The sequence below is a fragment of the Zonotrichia albicollis genome, chromosome 6 (genome assembly GCF_047830755.1).
Source record: "Zonotrichia albicollis isolate bZonAlb1 chromosome 6, bZonAlb1.hap1, whole genome shotgun sequence".
Classification (NCBI taxonomy): domain Eukaryota; kingdom Metazoa; phylum Chordata; class Aves; order Passeriformes; family Passerellidae; genus Zonotrichia; species Zonotrichia albicollis.
In genome coordinates this window covers 9,542,694-9,565,656 of record NC_133824.1, presented here as the reverse complement: position 1 = coordinate 9,565,656, position 22,963 = coordinate 9,542,694, and positions in this window count along the sequence as shown.

The following is a 22,963-nucleotide window of genomic DNA, read 5'->3' as shown; positions in this document are numbered from 1 at the left end:
TGTGGATGTGAAGATGAACAGGAGGCTGAAACACTTCTCCTACACAGAGAAGCTGAGAGAATTGGGGCTGCTCAGCCTGGAGAGGAGAAGGCACCTTCCAGTACATAATGGGGCTCAAGAAAGGTGGAGAGAGACTTTTTATAAGGGCATGGTGCGGGGCTGTGTGGGGTGTGTGGCTTCAGACTAGAGGGGGGCAGGTTTGGATTAGATATTAGGAAGAAATTCTTGATTGTGAGGGTGGTGAGGCCCTGGAACAGGCTGTCCAGAGAAGCTGTGGATGACCCATCCCTGAAAGCATTCCCGGCCAGGTTAGATCAGGGCTTTGAGCAACCTGATCTAGTGAAAGGTGTGGCCCATGGCAGCAGAGATGGAATGAGATCATCTTTAAGGTCCCTTCCAATCCAAACTGTCCCATGATTTTATGACCCACTGTGGCTCACTTGGCCCCAGCCTCAGTCTGCTGTTATTTAGGCAGAGAGGCTGGAGGTCTGGAGCCAGGTACCTCTGTGGGGAAAGGGCAAATGACAGAGTCCTGACTGTGAGACCTGCATTCCTGGTGTTCAGCAAAAATGGGATCTGCAACACAGAGACACTGGCAAAAGGCTCTTTTTTGGCCAAAAGTAATTTTGGGATTTATGAAAGCTGATAGTGCAGCCAAAAAGTGTTGCCCTGAAAAGAAGGTCTAAACAGCCTCTGTCTGTTGGGATTTATCTGTGCTGTTTGTCCAGGTCTACAGCCTATAGTCTAGGGCAAAAGTCACATTATTTATGTGTCCTATTCTAGGTTTCTAAAAGATCTTTAAACCCTAGTAAGTAAAGCACACCCTGAAATCAGGTGGATAACTACAGATGGATGAATGGCTCTCCCCTTTGGGCTGGGACTTCTGGGGAAAGTTGACTGACCAAGCATGTTTTGGCTTTTTTCCCCTTTTTTCTTCTCAAGGCTATTTGGTAGCAGAGTTAAATGCAGAAGTTGTGCTCACTGGGAGCTTCTGCACATTTGACACCACTCTGAGGTCTGACACTGACTGCTAGAACAAAGCTAGAGTGAATGAACTTGATAACAGATGTGAATTTATCTATCTGATATCAGAATCTGTCAGAATAACAAAAAATCCCCCCAAATAAAGAGTTATTTCTGATAGTTTTTCTTCAGGCAAGTCTGCAAGTCTTTTTCCCCTCAGAAATAGAAAATGGGAAGTACTTTTTGGTCAGACATGTCCTCTAAATTCTGTGGTTTGTGCTCCTTATAACTGCAGTTGCTGAGTAGAAAAAAGTGATTACTGTTTCCTATTGTTATTTTTAGAAATAGATATAAATGGTGCAATAAAAGCAGAAGAGACAAAATAATGTAGTGCTTCAAACTTTCAGTGTTTCAAAAAGAGCTGCTGAAGTCAGGCTCATGCACTGAGCTGTGGTGTACCTGTAATACTGTCAAGAGTTGGGGGTGTGTGTCTGCAGTGTGTTAACAGCAATTCTGAGCTGACAGGTGTTACAAGTGAGCCAGATGTGACCTTTGTACATCACATCCTATACCAAACCCAGTGGCTGCATTACCTAAGGGTCACTAGGAGGGATGAGGCTGGAATTTTCAGTAAGCTGTTAGTAGGTTCTAACAGCTCGAAATGATGAGGAGTGTTATCAACTAATGAATGCAGAGCTAGCAGCTCACTGCATGTTAATACTGCAATGCTGGGCAGCCCTAAAGGTCCTTCTTAACCAATTCAACTTTTTCAACTCCTTATCCTTGTCTCCAGTGTAGGACAGTGGGTGATCATGTTTGCAGAACAGATCCACTGATGAGGAGAACCAGACTATAACTTGGGGATATGTTGTTTGCCCACAGGCTGAGCAAACGTTTTCTTTGTTCTTGTTTTGCAATGGCCTGCTTGTCCTCCCCTTCCCCCTGTGGGGCTTCTTTAAAGGGATCCCAGTGGGAAGGGCTGTAGGAGACAGCCTCAGTGGTACCTGTATTCCTGTGCTGAGCATCCTCTGATAGTGATTCTGAAGAGTTTACAGTGGCAGGCTCAGCAGGGCACTCTGGTGTGCCCAGCATTCCTCATTGTCCAGATACAGCAGCAGTTCATTCCCTCTGAACCATGATGTCCAAGCAGAAGCCAGTGCCCTTCTTTTGCTTGTTTTACGAAATTGAAAGTAATATTTATGTGATGTTCATTTGGACTCTGAATTCCTCTAGGTTCACTTACTAGGTTTAATCAGCATTACTCAAATATTTTAGTAGCTTCCTACTGACCCTCAGGACTATAATAAAACCTGAAACAGAGCAATTTATTTGCAAGCCTTTAGGACAATGCAGATCTTTTCTGAAATGTATCCTCCAGGAGCATAGAAAGTAATAGTTTTCCATTTCACCCACAAAGAAGGATGAAGTTTCATTTTTAGTTAGGCTTTTGCACATTTGCAACCTTCCTCTCTAGGTTTTATTAACAACCACAAAGCTTTCCAAGCTCTCAGAAAAAAAGCCAGAAAGGACTGTGAGAGGCAGGGGTTTCCACAGGACATTTGGGTTATGCATGGAATGCAGACATGGTCTTTCTGTAGCTCAAACATGGTCCCAAAGCCTCCTGGTCCAGCACTGCAGGGTGTGGAGGCCCTGAGGAGAAGCAGGGAGTTTGATGGGTGCTTCCAACACGGTGTGATTTACTACATGAGGCTCAGCAAAACTCAGCTACCCTTCCCAACACAGTTCTGCCTCCATTATTGAGCCTCACCTGCAAGAACTTCTGCCCTAACCTTTGCCATGATAGCAAATGCCACTGCCTGAAGTTTTATTGCATTTAGACAAACATTCACTGATGTCTAAGCACTCTATCTACAGAGTCCTGCAGGGCAGGGACATCTTCCCACCAGGTCAGTTTGCTTAAAGCCATTTCCCAACTGGCCTTGGACACCTCCAGGCACGGAGCATCTGCAATTTCTCCAGGCAACGTGTTCCAGTGTCTCACCACCTTCATAACAGATATTTTTTGTCTTATTGCTAATCTAAATCTAACCTCTTATAATTTAAAACTGTTGCCCCTTATCCTGTCACTACAGGCTCTGGTAAAAACCATTTCTCCATCTCTTGATTAAACCCCCTTTATAAAAAGCTGCCATAATGTCTCTCCAGGTTGAACAACCCCTGCTCTCTCAGCCACCTCACAATTTTTGTGCCCATCTTCCATCTCCTACCCAGAGTGGAATCTGTTTTGCCAAATACAGCAATTGCTAAGTGATCTCCCTGTCTTTATCTCAACACATGAGCTTTCTTCCTGTTTTTTTTTTCCTGTTTTCTACCCCATGCTATTGGGTGTGTGAGGGTAGAGAATGAGCAGCTGGGTGGGAGTTTGTCTGTCAGCCAAGGCTAACCCACCAGAGGCAGCATCCTTGAAGCGCATTTAAAATACAAATATAGAACGTGTTTCTTCCAAAATGATTGCTCTTGTTTGGCAAGAGTTCTTGCCTATTACACACTTTCAGCCCTTTTCTCTGCTTAAAAGGAGTCAAATTTTTACCACCCTGCCCTCTTGGCTGTGTAATTCTCTGGCTTTCTTCCTTCTCTAATATAGCTGTGATTTGGAAAAAAAAGAAAGAAGATGAAGTGTTGGCTGGAACAGAGATAGTAGGGAAGAGTAAGCAGAGCCCTGACTTGAATGGCTGGTGCTGGCTACTGTCCTTACCAATTGTTTAATGTGCATATGTCATTGGAGGAAATGTATAAACAACCCATGGAGCAGCAATCAGCATCTGGGGGACCACAGACTTCACTCCCTTTTTGTCTCTAGGGCATTCAAGGATGTCAGTCTTTAGTTTGACAACCAGTAGTGTATGGAAATTGTTTGGTGAAAAAGGACTCTGTCTTTTAGGGACTAGAATGTCCTAAAGTACCTTTGGCATGCAGCAGGTCTCCAGAGCTCAAATGGATCATGAAAGCTTGCATCACAGAGTTTAATTCCTTGCTCCAAATTAGCCAAATATGATGATTTGGAATTATCTAACAGTTAGCTGGCTGTTTCTCTCTGGCATTGAACAGCCAATTTCAGAAATGGGCTCACAGCTGACATTTCTAAGCAGACACAACTGCATACTCTCCTTGGTGGCTTTCCTGTTGGCTTGGCCCAGGGAGCCCTGTGCTTGGTGTGCCCATGTTCAGTGACCAGCTCCCCTTTCTACTGGCCTGTGGCACTGCCTGGGGACATTGCCCAGCACCCCACCCAGATCTGTGAGCTCTCTCAGGCTCTGACTAACTCAGATCCCCTTTGGATTTAGCTCTCAGGCCAAAGTATTGAATTTGTCTACTTTGTGGTTGATCCTAATTTTTAAAAAAGGTCTCTAGAAAGGTTAAACATTAGTGTGTTGTATCCTCTAACTTTGCATGTTGCACAGGGGCAGGTTGGAGACTGCGTGTCTGAGCTAGACAAATCTGAGACAAACTTCTTCAGAGATCTAACAGTGTGTTTAGTACTCCCTCGAGTCCTCTCTTCCTCTGCTAATCCAAACATCCCTTGATTCAAAAAGTCAAGAGGCTTGTGCTCTTCATAATCCCAATGAGACTCTGCTAACCTTGCTGCATTTCAATACTCTGGGTACTATGTGATCAATTGTTTTTTCATGGAGAAAAGGCAGATTTTTCTTGTATTGCCATCACTCCTGGAAAATAAAACATAGAATAGAATTATTTCAATTGGAAGGGAACTACAATGGTCATCTAGTCCAGCTGTTTCACTACTTGATGGCATGTTAATAATGGAGCTGTCCAAATGCTTCTTAAACACACTGACTAGAGGCATTGACCCCTCTCTAGGAAGTCTGTTTCAGTGTTTGACCACCCTCTTGTAAAAAAATACTTCCAAACCTTGTCTAAATTTCCCTTGGAGACAAAATATGCTAATAAACTACTTTTGCTATTGCTATAATTGGAAATACCTCTATTCAATTAGCTCAATGTATTACAGCATTTACTCACATCAGCATATAGAGAAGCAATTTGTCTGGGAAAAGGCTGCATTGTGTGTGGAAGGGTTAAACTGGACAAGTCCTTCCTGCACAGTAGCCATATGTGGCTGCTTTCCTCTCCAGACAGACAAGCCCAGCAGTATCCCTTTGAAGGTATAAATCATGAGTTTCTGTGAAGCTCTACAGTGTGGGCTCTTAAGATCCCAGTTTTATCTTTGATCAGATGTGAAGCCAAGTCTGGCAAGGATATGGTCATGTTCTACCTGAAAGGCTTGTTGTTGTTTGGGGGTTTTGGGGTGATTTTTTTAACTCCTTCATGCCTTAGTTCCAAGTTCCTTAGTCTGATTTAGTTGTTAATTGTAGACAATATGGTGGGGTAATAAGTGTTTATTTTCTGCCACTTTCCTCTGAGTCATGAAGAGCTGGACAGAAAAGCAGCTAGCACTGCTGGAAATGCTTTTGGAAAAAAATAATCAGAGTCACAGGTGCTACTTATGGCCTCTTCAGATTAATTTTTCAAATTGTCTTTTTAGAAATTATCAATTATTCAGATACTAAAAAATGTCATAGAATATATTTTAAAGGTTCAGCAGGAATGGCTCTCTGTACCTATAAACTTGGAGAGATTGGGTGAAAACCAGTGCAAAATACAGCATTACTTTTCAGTCACTGGTGACAGATCAGATAGGCCCAAACTGCTGGTCCATCTCTGCTGTCATTCTTTCTCAGCAGTACTACATCTTATTGAAAATTTTATTCTCGGGTTTTGAGTAAGGCTTCAGGCTGTCTCACTGGGAATGTAAAATATTGAACAATTCAGCAAATTTTTTCAATGAATCTAGTTTTATTTCCTACATCCTAAACTGTCCTGATGGTTTGTATGCCTGTTCTGAGGTCATTGTGCTCTTTTGCTTGACTCTGATCAGGCACACGTGCTCCTGTATAAGAAAATGCCCCCCTTCCAGACTGTTAGCTCAAAGTTCTGATCTCTTCTAATTTCAGAGAAAGCCAAAACCTCTGTGACATTAACTTGGTGAATTATACTTTTGTTTAAGTTGAATTACCTTGAAAGAAAGAAATAAGCTGGAATTGAAACTTCACAGCTGAAATGCTTTGCTTATATTTATTTTGTATGTCTGTGCCTTCTTGAAGGTAACTTAGAGCCACTGCGTTTTTAGTTAATACTGAGAAACTATTAGTTATAGCTATCTTGTAGAAATTTGATTCAAGTGATAGTAACAGCTCTCTTTCATCCTCTCCATCTCTGGCTTGGTTGAAAACTTCTGTTATTGGTCTGAAAGCTTTAGGAGATTGAAAATTTCTTTGGCCCATCCACATGAAGCTTGTGGATGTTGTTTACTGCCTTAGGCTGTGATGGTAATTATATATCAAATGGCAGAGTGGAGCCTCTAGAGATTGGAATTTCCTCTGAAACATTAAGCCTGTGCAATCCTATTCACCTTATCTAACCATGTACTCCTTACATATATGTACATAAACTTTCTAATTTTACTTATATCTAAAAAGAGGGTATTAAATCTTCTTCTGATTTAAGCATTCGTTCTTAGATGATGTTCTTGGATGTCAGAGATTTAGCTCTTATCACACTAGGAAACACTTTTACCCCAAATAACTGATGTAAACCTGCAGCAGAGAACTCCAGTGTGGCTGTCCTAGAAAAGCTGGGGTGAATAAGAGGCAGAGAAAGGGAGCAGAGCTGTGGCCAAGTCCTGTCTAACCAAGCAGAGCTAATGGTTTGGAATTGAGGTTGGGGATTGTTGGTTCTCATGCTGGTAACAACAGGAAACCAGGAGCCCTCACTCTCTGCTCTTCAGTGACACCTTGTAAACACAGCCTGAGTACCTAGGGAGTGCAGAGTTAGGATTATTGAAATTCATTATCTAAATAGATACAATGAGTATCTTATTGACTCTCAATGTACTGTTTGTGTAGGAACCTCTGTTTGAAACACAATTCCTAATTAAACACGAGGAGAAAGAAGCCTTTACATTTTCATAATGCTCCAATCTTTTATTTTATCTCATAGTAACTCTTTTGCTATTTTATTTCCTTTGTATTGAGCCTAAGATCAAAGCAATAACTTTGTTAGAAAAAAAAGCAATCAATAATAAGTTTAGTAAGCAGCAGAGGAAGTGCTTTGACTAAATGAAGAGGGTGTAGCCAGATCTCTGTGGCTTTGAGCCTGTGCTGCTGGCACTGCTCTGTGCTTCATGTCTCAGCCTCCCATCCAGTCCCTGTCCTGTCTCATTGTCTTGTGCATATGTGCCTGCTTTTCCCACTCTGGGAGCTCCAGCAGCTTTAAGTCTGTTCATCTCACATGAGAAAGGCTTGAATAATTACACCTTGGAGACTTTCCTGGAGCTGAGGATAAACAGCAGGGAAGCAGAATTTTATTCACTTTTAAGCAGAACTTACCCAGCTCTAGGTATCCAGTGTGGAACACACCAGTTTCTTACTTTTTTCATTTACCACTGTCCAGCCCAAAATGAAGCAGTAAGTTGGTGCATATGCTCAGGCCATTTACTTCCTACAGCTTTCACATACCAGGGCTACATTTCTGGAATTCCTCCTCCTCTTTAAAACATAAAGCCCCTGGTGTTAACAACTTAACTTACTTTTCAAATTGTGCCACTGACCTGGAATGCCAGGGAAGAAGGCAATGACTGGCACTGGCATTAACATTATCCTCAAGATGGAAAGCAGTGTTCCTCCAGTCCCATCTGACTTTTTATTACTAGATGACAGAGCAGAGTATACCCTCAGCAAGCTGGGAAGAGTGGCTGATAGAACAGAGGGTTATGCTGTCATCTGAAGGGACCTTGACAGGCTGGAAAAACAGGCTGACAGGAACATCTTCAAGTTCAACAAGATGAGCAAAATCCTGCACCCTGGGGACCCCTCAGGAAAGCAACTTGGAAGAAAAGGACCTGCCAGTCTGGTGGATCTGCTAAGTTGAAGAGGAGCCAGCAATGTGCCCTTGGAAAGAAGGCTAATGGTATCCTGGGACCCAGTAGGCAAAGCCTTCCCAGCAGGTTGAGGAAGTTGATCCTGGCCTTCTGCTCAGCACTGGTGAGCCCATTCCTGGAGCACAGTGTTCAGTCCACCAAAGGCAGATGGGCACAAACTGAAATGCAGAAGGTTCCTTCTGAACCCCAGAAGACAGTTTTCCATGTGAGGATGACAGAATAGTGGCACAGGTTGGCCAGAGGTACTGTGGAGTCACCATCCTTGGAGATACTAAAGAGTTCTCTGGATTCAGTCCTTGGCAACTTGCCCTAGGTGACCCTCCTTGAGCAGAGGGTTGGACTAGAGGACCTTCAGAGGTGCCTTCCAACCTCAATCATTCTGTGATTCTGTGATCTTTCCCTGTTACAGACTGTAATGTAGGGGATGACCTTGTCACTCAAATTTAATACTGAATGTCTTTGCTCTAGCTAATGTAATATATGAGAACAATTTCTTGGTGCAATTCTTTTCTGAAATCAAATAGCTTGAGCTAGAGTGTATTAAAAGGAATCCTTTCTCTGAGACCTTTGGGATCAAAGGAAGGACCCACAGGAAGAATGTCTAAAAATAGATGTGGCAGGTAAACCTGAGTGTATCTGGGTGCCAGATTTCACATCATTCATGTTCCTCCTTTGCCACCCACAACTTCCTGTGGATACATCCTTTGGTTTGGGCAACATGAAAACAGCACTTGCATCCTTCTTCAAAAGTAAACAGTGTGAAGCAATTCAGCAAAAGGTGACTCTCAGGCAGCAGGTGAGCAGGCAGACCCAGGTACAAGAAGGTGCGGGGAGGCAGTCTCAGAGAGAGCAGAGCTGTTCACAGACACCAAGCTGTTCTTTACACTATGAAAGGCCTCATCACACAGCACTCGGACTGTGCTTTTCAAAGCACACTCTGTATAGTTGTATTTTTCATTGAGAAACTCTATTAAGCTTAATCAGTAGTTATTGATTAAGACTGTAATCAATCGTGGTATATTCTGATGTTTGTGATGATCAGCTGGAATGTGCTATTTAATATGAAAGCAGTGTGTACATAATTTCTACTACAGACTGGCACTGAATAACCTCACAGATAAATCAAACCGTTAATTTGACTTTAGTTTGTCTAAATGCTTCAGTCTAGTCTGTGAATCCTGTACTTAGAGAGCATTCATCCCTTTTAAAACAGAGCACACTGCTTGCCTTCCCTTTTAAATACCTCAGCTATAAAACAGTTGCAAACAGTAAAGTCAAGCCAGCACAATATTGTGGGAATCATAAGGTGAATACTATTATTTTAAATTTACTTTCAGATACTTTTCCAACAATATCAGGGGTATATGTCTTGTATTTGATGATGCACATTTGCTGATAAGCCAGGTACTAATTAACGTACCGTGCACTTAGGATTCCCTAGTGACAATCAAAGAACAAAGGTCTTGGGAATGATTAACAATCAAAGCTAAAGATAACAGCTGACTTCAGATCAATCTCATCTTTACCAGAATGCATTTGGCTACAAAGACATGAAGTAACCCCTGTAATCCTTTAAGTGAGGTTACTCCAATCATACAGAGGCCATAAAAATAGCACTTGAAATTTAAGAGGTTTATCATGGCCAGAGCCCTACATGAAGAAACATCAAAAGAAAATATTCATCAACTGTTAAGTCTGCTTAGGCTTGAGAGGCCATTTAACAACTATGGCACATCCTTCAAGCTGGGAAAATGCACTTCTTTTTCCTATCCCGTACACAACCAGTTAACTCTCTGTTCTGCCTCTCCCTCTGTCCCCTCATCTTCACTAAATCCAAGTGATCTCCTCTTATACAACATTTCAGTGACTTACTTTCTTTCGAGTGTGCTGTTACACTCCACTCCAAATATGATCAGCTCTTTGCTTTTTCACCTTAATGTTCTGCTTTAACTATGCTGAATCCTCAAACATATTCTATTTTGGGAGCAAGCTAGCTTTTGGCATGTTTATAAATCAAGTCCTCAGCAACCTGAAAGTAGAGTGATGGTTAGTGTCCAAGGCTGCAAATCAGCTTAGCTTGGTTGCTGATAAATATGACAGAAACACGTGTCTGCAACTAGTAAGTTTCTCTTGCTAGGACATTTTTGGGGCACAAAAGGGAAGATTTTAACACGTCTAATTGAAACTCTCTCCCAGACGTGTTATCTATATGTTCTTACATGCTGTTCTGGGGCTGCTGGTGTAGAAAGAGCAGGGAGAACAATTTAAACCTTACTGAAATTGAGCAAATTGGATTGTGGCGGCTAAGTTCAAGTGAAAGCTTCTTGTAAATGAAGAGCTTACAACTATTTGGTTGGCAGAAAGCCATGTGATCTTACTCATCTAATTCGCAGGAGACTTTGAGATAGTGACAAATCCTACTGCTGCAGTGGCTGCACATGTGCAGGTGCAAAACCACAGAGGTACTCCAATGATTAGTGAGGCATGAACAGCAAGAAGGGGAGACAGGATGCTGCTGCTCTGTTGTCAGTGCTGCCTGTGACAATTCTGTGACTGTAATTTCTTATTTGTCACATTAATGTCAAAGAATCAGGGATGATGGACTCGGGTCCCTGTGTGGTAGGTGCTCTGCAAACACAGAACAAAAGTCAATTTCTGCCTCTAACCCCACGCCTGCCATCTAAGAATAAGATGCAGCCCAGCAAGGTGCAGACAGCTTAATAGGGATATGTGGGATCCAGTGGAGACATTATTCTCACTGTCAGAGGCAGGTTGCTCCAGCCTGGCTAGCTGGTAACCTTTTGGTGGCATCATGGGTAAAGAGATTTTAAGAAATGTTTGAGGGTACACATAAGCACATCTATGGAACTTCACTGGCCACTCATGGGGTGTGAAGGCAAGGTAAAGAAAGTAAAGGTAAAGAAAAGTAAAAGAAAGTAAAGGAAAATAAAATAAAGTAATGAAAAGTAAAGAAGGTAAAGAAAGAAGACAATTTAGGGCTCCAAATGAGTGGATCCTGCCACAGTCTGTTTAGAAGCATATTTTAATCCCTGTAAGAATGACTAGAAGACAAGAGCTAGACAGAGGTAGAGGTCTGAAGAGCTGGGAGCAAAAAGATGAGAAAGAAAATACATTATTGCCATGCAAGGAGAGGAAAAAGTGAAGGATCCAAATAGCATCACAGGAAAATAATTTTCTAAAAGAATTTTGAATGAGACAAATAGATAGCAGGGTAAGAGCAACCTGTCAGACTGAGATGTCTCCTGGCCATGGAGACAAAAGATAAGACACAGAATGGCAGGGGTGAAAGTCTAGCAGTGTTTCCCAAAGGAGCTGGAGAAAAAAAAGGAGAAATGGTGGGACAGATGGTAGCCCTGTTGACTCTGTGTTAGATATCACGTGTATAAGCAGGTATCAGACTGACAGATTTGCATGGAAGTGAAAGGCAGGCACAGGTGAGGGAGGGCAGCATTTTTATGGACAGAGGGCCAGAAGAGGTTAAGGACTCTTAGTTTTAGTCCAAATCCAGTTCATAGTGAGTTTGAGAAAATGTCTTACCCTCCTCTACACTCCCTGTCTTTCAGCTACCTGTATAAGACAAGGGTAGTGTTAATTGGATGGTAAGAGATTTAACTGTTACATGTACAGTGCTTAAAAACCTCTGCATGATTCTGTTATCAAAGTGCAAAATATTATTTACCTAAATGTAGAAAATAGTCTTCTTTCAAGAGTTATTTTGGTGACTTCCAGACACCTGCTATTGCTTCATTGCAGGTAGAAGAAAAACCCCACCAAAACTAGGTTCTGGAGTTTCAAGAAACTTCTCTACTCTAAAGGAACAGCTTTGAGGACTACAAAGTTGTGGGTCTGAAGATCTCTTCAGTTTCCATTCTGAAAGACACCTTAATCTAGCCTAACCTCTGCCATGCACTAAGCCAAGAGCCTTGCAGTGGTTTCCCAGGTTACAGTTCATTAGTGTCTGTGGCACAGGCGGCCAGGAGCACACTGAAGTGCAATGCAGATTTCACTGCTGTGTGGTGCTGACAGAGAACTCACTTCTCACACAGAAAATTAGACAGGCCCTGGTACTTCAGGTATTTTTAACTCATGTTATGATGAGAGATTTAGAAACAGGACAGCTGGCATAAAGGCACATTAATCCATGGTTCACAGAGTAAGGTGTTGCTTTTTCCATCTTATGGCATCAGACAGCCACTGTAATAAATACCCACATGTGGGGAGGAATGATTTGCTGAACACTCTGCTGGACTTTGCTTTCTAGAACATGCATGCTGGTATGTGTTCCAAGTACAGGGGGAATGGCCAGGGGCCTGAGGGCCTACCCAATGGTGCAATCACAGAAAACAAGCCCCCTTAGCACTCTCCCAACCCTCCCAACCCAAGGAAGTATCTCTTTTAGCTCCATGACAATGTGCTACTTAAAGGCCATGGGGACACTGGGGAGATTTTCTGCACTTTCATGCATTCACACAACTTGACCTTGGCAGGTGCTCCCTGGGGGAAAACCACAGTGCCTGCACAGGGCTCCCAAGGGCTCAGTGGCCACCCTGTACATGCAGCATCCACACATACAGGGCACTTGCCAAGGACCAGGGCCATCAGGAATCAGGCTAGGAGTTGGGTCTGCTCATCTGCTACAATCAGTGCTTGCCATACTAACTCCTGCTGCTCCAGTGGTCACTGTTCTCTGCTCTCTGGGTGTGTCTCTCCAGCTCCTAGGGACATGCAGCTTTGATGGTTGGTGTTTAATAGTTCCCAGCACCACAGGTTCCAGCACAGTCTTACCAACAGATTAACAGAAATAACAGAAACAGGCACGAGGGAGCAGCACCTTCTGTGCTTGGTGCTGTTTCAAAAGAACTGCATAGCAATATACACCAAATATCTGGAGTCTGACTTCAGAGACATGAAAAACTAAGTTTCATAGTGATTAGAAGCCACTGAATGAAAAGATGAACCTGGAAAATGAAAACAGGCTTCCTCATTCCATTCTCCAATTGTCCTGAAAGGAGGAAAAGGGGTCTTTGTAGAAAGTCTCTAAGAATATATTACCTTCCCAGTTACTTTTCTGGAATGGCTGATGGATGGGACAGCTCACTGGAGAGGTTATTGGTACATTCAAACATCAGTTTCATAAGCCTATTATTACTAGAATCTGTGGGATAATTAATGCTTGCATGAGAAGTTAATGAAGGACAAAGATTCTTTACTGCTGATGGTCTCAGTGAAACAACTCTCTGGAACATATGAAAGAGCTATTGTCAGTAACAAATTACCATTACACAGAGCCACATGAATATAAATCTTTCAGAAAAGGTGACATGCTCTTTATTTTGCAGCTCTTATTCTAACAGTGACCCCACTGTCCACGTGCATAATCTCTCTGATGCACTCATTTGGCTTCTTGGTGAGTGTCTGTACAGTTGAAGGTCTCATCACTCTGCAGCTCTGACAGCCCCATTTTCCTGCCACCTGAGTCTTGTTCTTCTGTCTAAAAACTCCTCATTTCTTCTCAGTCCAATTTAACTGTCTTATGTGATCCCCAAGCCAAATACCCAGATGCAGAGGCCAGCACTTTAAGCAATACTGATGTCATTGTTGTGTCACTGAACAAACAAATGTCACGTATCCTTCACCTGTGCAATGTGCTTCTGCAGAGTGCAGCTAACCTGACCTTTCATTTGGGTGGTAGCTTTCTCTCCCTAATGGCTGAGGGCCAGCAAACCCCTGGATACAAACTTGGAGGTAATTTAACTCATATCTAGTAAATCAACTGGATACGAGTGTGAATAAAAACACAAATCCTGATTGAATTAGGCAATCTAAAGGTAACAGGATAGAGAATTGTGGGTCTGGTTAACACTGTTAACATCATCTGCAGACAGGATTGTGTTTGCTACTCACTTTAAAATGAAATGTGACCCACAAGCTAGTTGTCATCCAAAACTACATTTTCAGTGCCTTTCAATTTTTCCTGCATATTAAAGAAAATGTTATATAAAACAGAATTGCTTTCCCTTCTGAGAAAAAAAGAAAAATTCTGATTTCTACTTGGCTGGTTAATGAAATGACTTTCCATGTGGGTAATGATTATCTGGCTGACTGAGTATGAGTTGATCCTCATCCCATCAGGTTGTGATTTCTCTGAGATTGCTGCAAATCCCACACAAATGCCTAAAACCTGTCAATTTTCCACTAGATTTAAGTTAGTTTAGATTTGTAAAGCTGCTGGGGGGAAGAGAGCTCCTTGTGTATTTGGCTGCTTGGAAAGCTCTTGTACATTGCTTATCCCTGCTGGTACTTGAAAAGACTGGCAAGGACAAATTGGTGCATGGTTTTGCTCAAGATATCTGTGCATTGCTTGGGCTTAAACCCTGAAAATTAATACTGGCCAGGGGAAAATTCCTTGAATGTGGTAAATCAAGCTCTTTCATACGAAACTAAGCCTAAAATACAGATAAACAGCTCATCCCACAAAACCGGGTCTGATACTTAGAGCTATAGGTGATCCTTTAGCTGTTTGATTCTCTTTTGGGAAGGCAGTTCATGTGTAAACCTGGATGCTGGACCAAACCTTTACAGTGTCACCTCTCTTGGTCATTCTTCATTGATCTATGACAGGAGTCCATACCTTGTTTACAGAGAGGTTGTTATCATGTCATTATTTCAGAGTGGCTACAGTTCAAGGAGGAAGTGTTTTTAGTGAAGGGGAAGGGAAGGACTGCAATGCTAATATTGGCATCATCAGCCAGGCAAGCACACAATGTGCCAACACAATCCCATATGTATGGAACATTCTTATATTTATCCACACAGGGACAGCACCATAGCATGACTGAAGTTTTATAAGGAGTGTTTTGAAAATATCTTTAACATAATAGGGAGCAAAACTGGCTTGATATCTGTGTAACCCTGAGGAGGAAGAAGGGGAAAAAATGGGAAGATTTTTTTTCCTGTCCTGCAATGGATCTATTTCATCTTGTGGGGCAAGATACTGGTGACTTTTCTGCTGCAAGCTTTATTGACCTCATAATGGTCCCTGTGCATTTGTATTGCTCTAGACCAGTCCTTTCTGACATAAATGCAACAATTAAATATTTAGTCATCTTGGGCAGACGAGATGAGTGAACCCTCAAAGGTCATGCAGGAAGTGGAGAACTGAGCAGGGTAGTGACCAGTGGTTTTCAGTAGACATTACTCAATACAGGGGAAGCTGTTGAATGATGATACTTCAAAGCTCAAGGAATTCTACTGTCTGGATGTGCTAGATGAGTGGACAGAGTAACAGGAGAAAGAATTTGCCTGATGTGTGGTGTGGGATGCTTGTCTTTCAAAATATTAAATAGCGTACAGGAAAAGGAGAAAAAAATAAAATTAAAGAAACATATTTATAGCAACAGTATTCCTTTTCTATCCTTGCAATGATGGACTTAAGGGAGGATCAGTTTAGTAGCACTTGTCTATAGACATAATGCAAATCAGAGTAAACTCAGCCATATCAGCTGCACTGGTAAAAAGAGCTACATGTGTTAGCAGGAGCACTGAAACAAGACAAACCATAAAATCCCAGTGATGCTTTAAAAATCATTTAATCTTTAAAAAGATGTCATAAATAAAAGATTTCTTCATGAGAAAAGATCTGGAAAGACTATAAACCAGCATATCATGAAACAGTCAGCTCCTACACTGTCATTTCTAATGATGTGGAAGTGTCAGAAATTATAGGAAAAAACAAATGTGCTTTACTAAGCCTGTTCAAGGAGCTGACATGAACTACCAACAGCCATAGATATGCACATGTGAACACATTCTTCTGCAAAATGCAGGACATAAGTGGTGAGGAGACTCATGTAATTCGTTTGCTTATGAAAAGCATAGAAAATACACCAATACTTGTGCAAATGCAAATGGCAGAAGCAACAAACTAAATATAAACAAAAACATGAAGATATGATGGTGAGGGATGGAGAATGAAAAATGTTCTGTGTTTTTGGTCACATGCAACAATTGTTGCAGAGTTTGCAAATAAATTAAATGAAAAATAAATAGCACTGTACTAAACGAAAAAGCAGCAAATTCAAATGTGAGATTGGTAATGTCTATGACATGATAGAAGCTAAATGGTTTTCAAACATCTGACTTAACTGCAGAGGTCAGATAGGGATACTCAAGTAGTGTAACATCAAAAGAGAGTGCACAGTTCCTTTATGATCAGGAGGAGAAACTGGATCAGCCAGCAAAATGGGTTATGTAATAGAGCGAACCAAGTATGATAGATTTTGAACCACAATAAAGATGGGCAGGTTTCACATCACAATAAAGTAAAAGCAATCTCTTAGGAATGCTCAAAATCCCACGCGATCTCAGGAGAAAGATGTAGACACCAGGTTCTCTATTGACAAGAGAATAAAAGCACCCTTGACACAATGGAGGGTGTCCTGCAATAATGTAAGGACTGTAAGGATATGGAAGGACTTAGATTCAAAAATCTGAGGATGGGGAGAAATTCAAAGCCCTTCAGTGCTGCCATGAGGAACCCAAAATAGTTTTGGTAAACTGCAAATCTGCTCTGCATTACAAGAAAGGGAACGACAGGTGGGCAGACAGACAACTGTTGCCTAATCTGGAAGCAGCCTTCTAGTATAAAAAGGCATCAACAGAAAATAAACTATGCAAATAATACAGACCCCCCTTTCCTGTGAAACATCAATGAACCAGTGAGACAAGCACAACATCTATACAAATACAGCTGACTCTTCACACTCAGGTCATTCCTTCAAATACCTGCAAATCATCCAAATGTTGATACTTAGAAAATGAGATCATAAGTTTTCCAGGTACATTGGTACAATGGTACCTGGAAAAAGAGTGCAGTTCTTAGCTGAAATAAGATGAGCACCGACCGATGCAGAGATCTAACAAGCTAGTTTTGGATATCTGACACAATATTAAGGCATCTTTAATTGCATAAGATGAATCAGAAAAAAAAAAAAAACCCTTACAAGAATGGGAAAAGCTTGACAGACAGATGAATTTGCTAAAAATTTAAAAGAGCTCTGCAAAAAGCAAAGAAATTGGGCAGTAAGTTGCTCTCAGATAGAATACTTGGAATAGTTCATGGTAAAGGTAACCTGTCACAATGTCTGATACTGTAGCTGGGATTGCAGTGCCAGCACTACTCCAGCTCACAAAAATGGAAGAGAGACACTTGCCAATGAGCAAACTCAAGAACTCTGAGTACTGTGAGGTCATATAAGGATCTAACTGTTTGGGGGCAAAAGGGACAGACTTTTATTTCATGGGGACATGAATATGTATAGTCAGTACAAACAAGAGGCAAAATCACAATGATGAAAGATGGTGAAATATTCAAATCTTGAGATTTGAGCATCTATTCTTAGAAAAGACAGATCTAACAACAGCTGCTGGAGGGAGCACTCCAACCTGAGCTGCAGTGCCAGGCACAGCTGCCAGGGATGTCCTGCATTTCCTGTGACATGCCCTCATGCCACAAGTAACTTCTCTGGAAAACTACTACTGGTAATAAAGCATGAAAGAGCTACTGTTCTAAACTAAGAGGAAAACATTCTCTGTTGCTAAGGGAAGTCAGGGCTTAGTTAGCTCACTACTTTTTTCATAGCAATACACATATATATGAGTACAGAATATGCCTCATGATGCACATTCATGGAATGATTGCTGTGTGAATTGATTAACTCCTTTCATAGACACGATTCTCAGATTTAGTTTTGCTGTTTACATTCTAGTAAATGCCATTCTTGATTTCAGCATGGGGAGATGTTCCTTCTCTACCTTTTGAGTGCTGGATACTCTTAGCAACCCAGCATAAGGTTTGGTGACAGCTGATAGGGGTTGCTTTCTGGCTTCTTATGCAGGGGACATTTAGCCACTGGGCTATTCTTACACGTGTTCCTTCTTTAACTCAGTCTTCATAGACACAGAAAAGAATTTTTCTGTATTTTACATTTTGTAAATATGCCAGCTTTAGGTAACAATTTAGTTATTTAGCTCGTTCTGGGACAAGTATCAGCTGGTGTAGTGAAAAGTCAAAGGCACCGGTACTGTGATAACTCTCCAAATATTTCTGGTTGTTAATCTTGGATTTTCAGTCTCAGGCAAAATGTACACACATCATAAATATAACTACAATGTAATGGCAACACTTCTCTTTTGCCTCCTCGGTACTGAGAAGTTTGGAGCTTAAAATAGGGATGTGCTTGCCGCATGGATAGTATTAGAGAGACAGATGGTACACTGTTCTCACTTTGTAATCATACAACCCATATTTCCATGGACCTACCTACTGCCTGATAAGTCAGCAAGTGAATACAAAAGGTTAACCTGTTAGGAGTGCCCTGGCAATTAGAGAATTGTCAAGTGTTTTCTGCCCTGCTGAGCACACTGGCGCGCACCGATTATTTGCTAGGGTTTTAAAATATATCTTTCTCTTACTCTTTTAATAACTCTTGCTGGAATGGAGAAACAGAAACTGATGTGCCTTCCAAAGAGAATTCCTTCTCTCTCACTGCTTATACATACACAACTGGGAAAGTTGTGTTCCCCTCATGCATCACAGCTGCTGACTTGGTGGCATATCCTATAAATGGGGTATGGTTTTCAGGGCAATTGCTAAATTTCCTTTGAGGCTCCTTCTAGCATACAGACTCATGTTGCAAGTGTCCTAGCTTGTTTTTTATCACTCTTTTTTTTTTTTTTTTTTGCATTAAAAAATTCAATTTACTTTGTAAATCATTCACAATAGTGGCTGCAGTGATATCACTGGTTTAAGCACCTTTTTCATTTAACCTTGCCAGGATTATATGACTTTCAATCCCTACTGTGTAAGCTCTGTAGCAGTTGTTCTGGTTCCTTTGTATCTAAGCTTATCTCAATGTGATTTCTGTTTCTTTGTTTCTGAAATATCACCTTTATTAAACTTTTGCTTTCTTAGATAAAGTATGAAACAAGCATTTCAGAGGTGCATAGGGAAACCTATTGTGTAAACAAGCAGTATCTTCTTATGAAGACATGAAAAAACTCCTTGGGAACTCCTCAGATATACAAAGAGAACAAAACTCTGCAATTTCTCTCCATGAACAGTCTATTGGTTTTGCTGGGGTTTCTCCAAATAAAAAATTAAATTTCAATACTGGGTACATATTTTCCAACATGCCCAGAAGTGTGTTCCCAGGGCTCTACGTAAACGTTTTCCTTAATTTCTACTTCTCTGAAATAGTCTTGTTATACAAGCCTAAAAATGCTCTGGGAAGGCTTAGTGAGGCCTATTATCTTTGATTTTTTTCTGTTGCTCTGCACACAAGTTTATCTAATCAGATGGTGATGCAGAAGCCTGGATCCATCACAGTAGTTAACATCAACTGAGGTTTGCTGAGTCCTTCCTTTCATCTCTCTTAGCTTGTCCTGAGACAGCAGTTTCCAAATTGATTCAAAGCAGCTATTGCTGGAATGACTATAAGGAATAGTTGAATAATGATGGTTGGGCAGAATTCATTTATTATTCTTATTATTTTCTGCATGGTCATCTATTTTCTATGGCTCACTATGATGTAAGGAAAAGATCTGATTCCTGTTAAAAGAAGAAAAAAATATTTGCATTGATTTCACTAGGTTCTTATTCGGGTGCTGCGGCCTGTTTTAGTCATAACCTTGTTGGGGTCCTGATTACATCAATTAATGCACTAGACAACACAAAACCAGTTTGAATGCTGAGAGCTGTAAGTTGACTAACTGACAAGTGAATCCTCAGATTTTATGTTCTTCAAAAATTTTGTACAACAAGGTTGGGAGCTATTCAAAGTTTCAGTGTTTTGCTGTTAATGAGAGATTTTTATGGTTTTCTGGTTGTGTATACATAATGTTATGGGACAAAGAAAATTATCAGCCTTGTTAGGGACTGAGTCCCATCTGCATTCTGCAGCACATAGCTCTCATTCTCTATTTGTCTTTTGTAGGAAAGTGTTTTAATTCCTACTGGAATTCCTACTGTGAAATCACTTTTGGAGAAACAGAGAAACATACTGATGCAGAGACTAATACATCTGCCTTGAGGCCATTCTTTGTTTTTCTTTTTTTAGCACAACTGGCCTAGCCCAGCAAAAGGAAAAAAGATTATAGAAAAGGTAAAATGGTTTCTTCATACTTTCTTTTCATAAACAAACAAAATGTACTGACAGATCAAACTCCTCCAAGTATCACCATTTAAACTAGTTGCCAGCTGTCTGGCATTAAAAAAAAGTCTTGTTGAGACTCAATCTCTTCAACCTTGTTTTGCAACCTCCAGTACTAATTGATGCCCAAGATACATGGTGGACTAGCTGGCTTTTTTATTTGTTTTCATCAGCAAAGCCTCTCTCTATCTTCAATAAATTATTTAGTCCTTTGTGTGTATGGATGATCATTAATACTGATTCTTACTAAGCCTTTACATACACACACACATACAGATATAAAATGTGCAATTGCTCTCATTTTACTTAATGAAGTTATAGAGTGATCTATTGAGACATGACACTGTGTGCATGTTGTAAATAATTCAAGAGTGAAACAAGCTGCCTGAGCCTTCAGAATAAATATTGCACATCACCTAAAATCAGACAGACGTTTGATTTCACTTCTTTAACATTCTCCAGGTAGCAAAAGAGATATGACTGAGAAGTTTAAAAGTACTGCTGAGCTAGATCTAAAACATTTTCTCTCCCTCAAAGTATGCTTCTCAGTGAAGTCTGAGACTGTAAAATATTTTACTTGCTAAATAACATTAAAATTTTAAAAGTGTGAGGATGCCTTAGTACCCTTGAGTTCAACAGAGGAATCATGACTATTCATTCTAGACAGATATTGTATCAAGGCAAGGAAAAGATTTTCAGTGGTTTGGACTCTGTTACAAGGATTTGTGGTTGAGGCTTTTTCAACAGCCTGTAAGTAAAAAAAAACCAGCAGTTAGGATACTTACCTGCTGTAAGTTAGCATTTGAAAATCACTGGTGAGCGTGCAAATGCTCAGTGTCTGCAGGTAACTCAGTGTGATCCCCTGCACAAAGCTCTGAGTCAGGGGCACTGTCTCAGGGACAGCAAAATGGTCTGGATTTAATGTGAATTCTGCTCACATGAATTGGTTCACCTGCCTGTTCAGATGTGGAAAAAGTACCAGGCCCTGAGCACAATTTTTATTTTGTGTGTGTGACTTTTAAGCACATTTTTTTCCTGGATGACTGGCTTGCTCAGAGTTTTGACAATGAGCGGAAAGAGTTATTTTTCCTAGGCCTTAGTCCAGGGTCCATCACCAGGGGAAGAGTTGTGTTTGTGCTTCTCACCCCCACAAGCAATGCAGAAAATCCCAAAAGCTGCTCCTTGCTGCATTCCCAGCTCCAGGGCAGCACTGCAGGATGTCTGCCATGGCAGCTCACACAGCCATGGGACATGGCAGAGCTGGCTGTGCCAGGCATGGAGCAAAAGGAAAGCAGGAGACAGCCTGGCTCTTGAAGTTTCTGATCTCTTCTGGGGGAAAAAAAACAACTAAAACAAAGCTGTGCCCTTTCACTTGGTTTTCTTGGCTAAGCCTCTGGAGATTTTGTGGGTTTGCTCTGCATATAATTAAAAATTCATTAATTAAGGTTAACTTAAAAACTGAAAACAAATTTTCAGGCTAGTTAAATCTTCCAGAAGTCTTGCCTTTAAAAAAAAATTAATTTATTAGAATTTGGAAGTCTGACATAGGAAACAGTTTAGTTACACAATAGCTTACTATGAAATGTTCACCTCAATGATCTGATTTATTTCCAGCTTATCAACCATCTTGATAGCTTGGGCAGGAAAATTACAATAGGTTTCCAACAGCAAGAACAAAATATTGCATAAAACACCACCCCACCTCTCTTTTCTTTTCACAGTCAATGCCAACAGCAAAACCAATTCTGTGAGACTCCATCAGTAGTCCCAGGGCTAAATTCAACTTTTTAAAATCCTTGGCAAAGGGACAGCAGATCCCTTTTCTCCAGATAAACATTTATTTAGCTGTATTCTTATGTTATTATTGAAGATGTGCGTGCATAGAAATAATTGTATAAAATTACATTTTCAAAAGCTATGGTGTAAATCATCATTTTCTGATGATCATTACAAGCTCTCCGATGCCATGGTGCTGTGCCAGCCAGTTGTGGATTGGCCTGGTTGCTCCCTTCCCTGTGCCCCCAAGCCAGCTGGGAATGGGTAGGATCTGCTCCTTGGAGTTTGCTGGTAGCCAGGTCTCACCAGTGTTCCAAGCTCAGCAGAGCAGCTCCCCCATGGCCCACTCACAGCTGACTGAGGCTGTGGGCTCTGTGGAGATCTCATTTACCATCTGACCCTCCAGGAGAAAGGTGCTCTCAATACTCCATGGTCAAATCAGTGTTTCAGTCTTGTAGGATCTGGTCTGCCCTCCTTCACCTCAAAGTTTTCCTAATGTGCAGTGGCAGCTGTTTACCTGAACAGAAAATACTGACAAATCTTGAGCAAGAAGGTCCACCAGTAATGCTTCCATCTCCTTGTGGATCCCTATGAGGAAGAAAACCATTGTTTCAAGGAGAAGGTCCTTGAAGGAGCTGAAAGTCAGCAAAAACCTCAGTCAGTCCCAGGCAACAGCAAAGGTGACATTCTGAGCATGTGTTGGCACCCTTCCTGGGTAAGGCAGCTCTCCTTTAGGCCACCACCACACAGCTGCTCAGTGTGCAAGTCAAACCAGAGCTGGTGGTTTGCTAGAGGTTCATCCCACTCTACAGTCTGCAATTATAAAATTTTTCTAGTGGCCACTGATGGTAGGAATGATTCTTCTTTTAATCATCAAGACAGTTTCTAGCACTAGGAAGAGGTTATAGACCTCACCTCCCAGGACACTTCCTTTGCCCACAAATGAAAATTTGATGGTCTTAAACCTGGTTTAAAATGCTATAAAGAGCAAATAAAACTCAAGTCTCCAATGCTT